This window comes from Pygocentrus nattereri, chromosome 7 (assembly GCF_015220715.1).
Source record: "Pygocentrus nattereri isolate fPygNat1 chromosome 7, fPygNat1.pri, whole genome shotgun sequence".
In the NCBI taxonomy this organism is placed as follows: Eukaryota; Metazoa; Chordata; class Actinopteri; order Characiformes; family Serrasalmidae; genus Pygocentrus; species Pygocentrus nattereri.
In genome coordinates, this window is record NC_051217.1 from 12,246,286 (window position 1) to 12,254,159 (window position 7,874).

Below are 7,874 nucleotides of genomic sequence, written 5' to 3' on the forward strand. Positions count from 1 at the left end.
ATTTTTTTGTAATGTTTGTGATTTGCTGAGCAAAAACATCCATCCATCCATTCCCTAAGCCGCTTCTCCCTCAGGGTCATGGTGAGCAAAAACATGTTTTTCAGATTAGATAAGTAGGTTTTTAAATCTAATTTTCTCTATTGTCTCAAACTGTTGCACATTTTTGCAACTTTGCATATGTGGACCATTGTACTATAGGCTTAGTTCAAACTGCAGTCCTACAGGAAAATAACTAAGTAAATACATACATACAACAACTACATATTTTCAAGAATTATATAATGATCTATTCAGACCCAAGGCAATAATTAAAATAGTAGTAAACTCAATATATACAAAAGTATCATTTAGGGGTGAACATTAAACTGAAAAATAATACTTCATTTTTTTATTTTGTAAAGATCTTTTTTCTTTTTTTGCCATTGTGACAAAAATTTAGATTTATAATGAATGTATATTAAAAAAATTATTCAAAAAATGTCTCAAATTTTCGTGCCATTACAGAAACACAAAGTTTTACTCAGTTGCCTTATTTTAGCCACACTCCTGCATTTTAAAGCAGGAAGTGAGACTGCATGCCTGTCCCTCATGGCCACATGGAGAGCAGTTAGATCCCAGTTTTTAAATGAATGTGTCTGAAAGACTGAAAATCTATTTGCAACATTAAGAATTGATATGTCATGTGTTCTAATGAAATTTTGATTTGTAATCTGAAATATAAAATGCAATTTTATGTGTGTACAGCTGCCCAGTGTACAGCTGTACAGTGTGTACAGCTGTCATGTTCTGGCTAGCACTTGGAGTTATGCTCAAAATGAGCTAAAATTGTCATTACCATAACAGTCACTAATGAGACATGTGATAAAGTTTTGGTAGTGTAACAATTGTTTTAATACAATAAACATAATAAAAGCACAGGGCCACTTATAGTGTCTTTTAGTCTAAAATCCAAGTCAGTTAAAAGTGTGAAATTAGAAATTTGCTCTATTTCTCTGCTTGCTTTGTTAGCCCCCTTTCACCATGTTCTTTAATGGTTAGGACCACCACAGAGAAGGTATTATCTGGGTGGTGGATCATTCTTAGCACCACAGTGACACTGACGTAGTGGTGGTGTATTAGGGTGAGTTGCATTGGTATGAGTGCTGTTTTTAGCCACAGTCTCTTTGTTGAACTGAGAATAGTCCACAATTACACAATAACAGATTATTCAGTAAGTAGATCTAATATGAACAATAAGCGTAGATATAATATGCACAATATAATATGCACACACACACACACACACACACACACATATATATATATATATATATATATATATATATATATATATATATATGTGTGTGTGTGTGTGTGTTATATATAATGTGTTTTATCTATCTATCTATCTATCTATCTATCTATCTATCTATCTATCTATCTATCTATCTATCTATCTATATTCAATTGCTTGTTAGCACAAACAGCTAATCAGCCAATCACATGGCTGCAACTCAATGCATTTAGGCATGTAGAGGTGGTCAAGGCAGCTTGCTGAAGTGCAGACCGAGCATCAGAATGGGGAAGAAAGGTGATTTAAGTGACTTTGAACATGGCGTGGTTGTTGGTGCCGGTCTGAGTATTTCAGAAACTGCTGATCTACTGGGATTTTCACGCACAACCATCTCTAGGGTTTACAAAGAATGGTCCAAAAAAGAGAAAATATCCAGTGAGCGGCAGTTGTGTGGACGAAAATGCCTTGTTGATGTGAGAGGTCAGAGGAGAATGGGCAGACTGATTCGAGATGTTAGAAAGGCAACATCCATCCATCCATTTTCTAAGCCGCTTCTCCGTCAGGGTCGCGGGGGAGTGCTGGAGCCTATCCCTGCAGTCATCGGGCGCAAGGCAGGATACACCCTGGACAGGTCACCAGTCCATCGCAGGGCAGACAGACACTCACACCTAGGAGCAATTTAGCATGTCCAATTGGCCTGATTGCATGTCTTAGGACTGTGGGAGGAAACCAGAGAACCCAGAGGAAACCCACACAGACACGGGACATGCAAACTCCACACAGAGAGGACCCTGGTCACCCGGCCGGGGAATCGAACCCAGGCCCTCCTCGCTGTGAGGCGACAGCGCTACCCACCACGCCACCGTGCCGCCCTAGAAAGGCAACAGTAACTCAAATAACCAACCAAAAGCTCTGAGGAATGTTTCCAGCAACTTGTTGAAAGTATGCCACGAAGAATTAAGGCAGTTCTTAAGGCAAAAGGAGGTCCAACCTTTTAATACCTTTATTATGATTAGAAAATTTTCTAATTTTATCTATATTCTTTTGTCATGAATGGCTTTTTGACAGCTACACATCCTTTTAGTACCTAATAAAGTGGCCAGTGAGTGTAATACCTGGTCTGTGGTGGTCTTGTGGGGGTCCTCAACACTGAATAAATCTTGTATCTTGTAAATCTTGTATAAAAAAAAGTATAAAATTTTGCTTTCGTACCTCATTTTGACAAGGCCACTGCACTGTAAAAAAAGAAACATTTTTTTCAGTGTGGGCCTTTCCACTGTTGCATTTCAAGGTTTCTACTTCTAATTCATCCATATTTCTCCTGTGAGCACTGTCTAGTGTATTCTGCTGAAGACATGCTCAAGTGCCAATATATTATTGATATTACTGATAATGCTGGCATCAGCGGTGCATGACTCACTGTACTTTGGTAATAAACCAATTCACTGACACAGCAGCTGGAAATCATGCTGGTTTTATCAAGAGATTCATTAATATAACATTCAAAAGCTATATTTGAACAAGAGAGATACAGCACCAAATTACAGTGCACAAGCAGCTACGATGAGGCTCAAGTTGACTTCTTATTTAAATTTGCAGTTCCATATTCAAGAGTTGTATTGTCATATGTGCAGCAGAACAGGCATTTGCACTGTACAATAAAATTCTTACTTTGCTGTAAAAAAGTACACTTATGATGAAAGAAAAATTAAAGTGACACATGCATATGTGCAAGTATGTAGAGCAGCTGTTAAAGTGCATGTTGCAAGTAACAGATGTAAACAGTAGTGTTCTGACAACAGCGGTACAGCATATGTAAGGTGCAGTTATTGCAGCCTGATGGCTTGTGAATAGAAACTGTAGTCTTGTAGTCATTATTAATAGTTCATTATTAATAATGGATAAGTGTAAATGCTGCACCATTTAAGGTGGAATGGCAAATTTGAATAAAAAGCTTTGTAGAAATACAGATGGTCTGAAGTGTCAAAATAAGAACATTTTAATAATAAAAATGTTTAATAGTAATCATTTAATTTGATCACAATAAATGGTTTAGCAATGTAAAAAATGGTTGAAAAATAATGTGTTATTAATATGCTAATTTTACACCACTAATAAATTAGTCATTTTAATGGATTTAATAGCACTGGTGTAAAATGATGTTCTGGTTTGAAAACTTGACACCATTGTAGTATTAAAGGAGTGGTGCAGTAAAATAAATAAATAAATAAATAAGAAATAATAAATGAATGAATGAATAAACAAATGAATCACCAAACCCTCTTATTGAAGTTTGTAGCCACCAATATCATGATGTTATTGGCTTAATGCTAATGGATGACTTTTCACTTTCATTCATTGGTAGCAGTATTGTCATTTCTTTAATAGTACCATCATTTTAGGAAATTGATCCATCCTTTCTAATGCTAATACTCAATCATCTGAAGACTCAACTTGTGTTTAGTACTTTGATTGTGTTTATAGAATTGCAAATGTAATTTCCCATGTGTGAAGTATGAACAGCAGTATCAAATAATTCTTTCATATTTTGATGTGTGTGTATGTGTGTGTGTCTTGAAGGGGGGAGAGCATATGGAAAAGAGAAGCAGGAGTGTGTGGTTGTGCAGGTCAGAGTGCTATGCTGAAACAGGTTGGCTGAGGTTTGACCACTGCCTCCTCTCAGCTGCAGAAGATTATTTTAGCTCTCTTTTAATATCCTGAGTTCAACACCTGTGGCCTCTGCGGTTTCTCCCATCTATTGGGTTGTGTAATCAGAACACTGGTTTCATCTGAAGGTTTTGTTCCTCACAATTTTCTAGCATTATTTAATTTTTATCCAGAAGAAATGCTTCAGTACATATATACCGTTTTGCTTCTGTGTTCTCTCTATTACATTTTGATATTTCCATAACCTAGTTAATTTCCAATCACTTTCCAAAAGCTTTAGTCAGGAGGTTTTTTTTTTTGAGTGTAAAAATATTATTTCACGGTTTTTCAGGATGATATTTTAAGATAGATGTATGCATATTACATCTAAAAATACAATCACTGTGTGTGACAGTCACCCAGTCACCTGTGACAAAAATCCCCCGTCCATGACCTCTGAGGGGTAACCACACTGAGAGATGTGCAGATTAAGTTTTCTTTCAGCAGAATGTGAAACAGAGGTGGTGTGGGACAGGCCCCTTTCTGCGCAGCAATACCTAATACTGTCTCATGACTTTATTTTTGTATCTGTGGTGTGTGATAAAAGCACGCTTGACTGGTTACACACGAAGGTGCCTGGCGTAATCAGGGATTAGATTCTATAAAGATGTGCAGACATTATTTTTAAAGCATTCTATCCATGTCACATAATTTTCTTTGCACAAAAAAGCCAACACTATGTGACATAATCATGAGTGCTGTTCATAGTTCATGATTTGCAGCATATGTTGAGTGAGAACTTGATGCAATCACATATTAAGCAATGCTGTATTTTTAGGACAGTAAAGCCTAGTTACAAAAAAAAGAAAAAAAAAACAGACACTGTAACGCCTCTTCTGCCTAAAAGTCTTCCTTAATCCACCCTTTAAATCTCTTTTACAGAAGTTAATGCAGTATGTAAGCTACTGCCACCGTTTGGGGCATTTGAAAGACCAGTTTGAATAAACCAGGGCTAATGAAACAGCGCACACCCTGTTGCCATGTTTTAATCAAGTACTTTTCCATTAAGAGAACTTTAATAAAGTCCCGGTCAAGTGGACACTGCTCTCCATGACTAACATCCAGTTGCACACGTAACCAATCTCCTTCCTCTTTTCTCATCTTTAGAGAAGTCTTTCCTCTACAGGTTTTTCCTGTTGTGTGCTAGATTACATGGTCAAGGATCACATCAGTCTAGCATGGAAGACTCAGTTTGTTCTCATTTCTGAAGTTTGTCATTGTGCATCAACAATGCATCATGTAGGAGATCAAACTTTTTTATTGTTAAAAAAACTTAAATTGCATTTATTTCTGTCTATATGGTGTCAAATTATATATCACTGCAGTGCATTCTAAACATTTAGATTTATGAACACAAAATACAAAACTTAACCTCAGTACTTTTAACAGTATTCCTGCTGGGGATCCCACTTCAGTAATTCTTCCTTGGTTAATTGTGATCAGATGACCTCACTAGTACTGGTACATACTTTTATTCAATAATCAAAATATAGGAACCCCATAATATGTTGAATATTTTTACCAGTAAGGGCACACATTCACTTTCTATAGTTAAGTCAGTTCCTGGTGGTTTGTACTTGTGGTTTTGTAATTATTTCAAATGAAATTGTTTCTAACCAATAGAGATACAAAAATTATCTTAGAACTGAACAAAATGGTTCAATGTCTTAATCATCACATGTAGATCAAACAATGATGTAGGTATTTTCTTTTTTCTGTTTTTTTTTTAGTTATCAGGCCAAACATAGCATGTGGATATAGTTAGAAACAAAACAATGACATTTATTTTGATACCATGGCTGATTTGTAGAATATTCTCACAATTAAATAATGGCAAAATTTCCAAATTCATGAATTACAAATCTGCTAAACATTGTTTACACAGGATAGAAATTCAACAGTAAAAATAAACGCTTGGGTTTTATATTTTTAAAGAACTGCTCCAGCACTCACTTACAGTATTACATTTATTCACATTGAAGTCTGTTCTTATTAAATAAATAAATAAAAAAAAGTAATTGACTGGTGTTATAACATGGTGTTGGGACTAAATTTAATCCCTGCCAGTAGGTTCAGACTTCCTTTCCTCATTTTCATAACTACCAAACAGAAGAACATTTGATTCTGATACATAGCAGATACTGAATAATTGACAATAGTTAATGGATAATAAGCCTTAAGCTTAATAACTGAATGTTAAGTCTACAGTAAAATTTATCTCTGTTCATCTAATTAACACTCATGCTTTTTGCCAGTTCATGACAGCATCACTGAACTGGGAGAGAGTATATGTAATATTTTAATACTAACAACACTGATGGATTCCCATTTTCTCATGATTTTCATTAGAGCAGCTGACAATGCCGAGCAGCCAATTGTTGGCTGGTGACAGAATAGTTATTATTTTATTACACTTTCCCTCATAGTGGGAATGTCATCAGTTGCATTCTGAATGTGCCCTGGCCTTTGTCATATGCCACGGTCTTGTGCCTCTTAAATTTTAAGTACACCTGATCACTTTTGTTTTATTTCAAATGAAATTATCATCAAATTCTGCAAAAATGAGGTTCTAAGATGGTACTTAGACAAGGTCCAGAATCTCCAGAAACAAAAAGCAAAAGTTTTGAAAACGTTTTTATAATCAGTGCCATAAATCATTTTTAAGACTTTACATGCCATATTTCAGTATTGTAGTATTAGACTGTACTAGATGTGGTTTCATTCAAAAGTGCTGCCATACATGTACTTGTTATAAATGTCTAGTTCTCACAGACAATTCATTAAGAAATTTCTTATTTTTACAGTGAGAAATGTTTTTTTTCATGAGTCATACTTTTATTTAACTGATCTATTAGAAATAAAAGTAAATAAAATAAAAGTTAAAAAATAAATAAACAAAGGGGAATTTGCATTTTGCAAAGTAGCTTTGGTGTATAATTCATGAGTTCTTGTGATTGTCAACTTGTTTTTTTAGATCAACAAAATCTGTAATTTGATGTGATTTGACCTTATTTTGTCTCTTGATCAAACGATGGGGCCAAATCTAATCTTGACTCCTTCACTGAATGAGGTCACTTGTTTTTTTTTTTTGTTTGTTTGTTTTGTTATTGGGTAATAATTCTGTATTTATAATAAGTTATTCATAAAAATGTTTCTTTTAGGGGGTAATCAATTTCATTTTGTGAGTTAATTTTGTCCCCCTGTGAAGTCAAAAGATGGAGATTTTTGAAAAAGAAATTTTAAAAAATGCTTTGAAAACTGCAAAGACTAGAAATGGATTGACATATAAATTATGCATTCTGTAAAACTTAACACAAATTGATGCAAAATTGAACAGAGGGGCTTTTTTCTCCCCAGGTGAGGATTAAAAAAAATTGTCCCACTATCAGGACAGGATACTCTTTTGCAAGATTTTTTTTCTTTGTACTATAAAAACCAAACTGATTGCTGTTCCATTGCATTTCCTCTTAACTATGAGTAGGTTTATGCATCATCTTTCTGTACACACTCACACACTCATCACAGCGAGGGCTTAGGGTCACAGCAAATGGACATTGCTTTAAGAGGGGGCATTTTCTCCTGTTTTCCCCTACATGAAGAGATTCTTGATAAAGTTATGACTGTAACATTTTTATTTTTAAATGCTTTGTTGAGCAAACACATTAATTATTGTATTAATGGCTGATGTGATGGTCTTTACAAACTCTGTAGAGCCAGCTATAGCTGGTGCAGGTAATGTGGACCCTCAGAGGCCTAAATTGGGTACTTGGGTTTGAGGGGGTTTCGACTGAACTGATACTGATTTGAGGAAATGCAGCGGCACCTCTGGTCAGTAAGCGGGGGTGTGGTCAGGTGTTTGTGGGCAGCCCCCACTCTTCCTCCACCTGCAGCACAT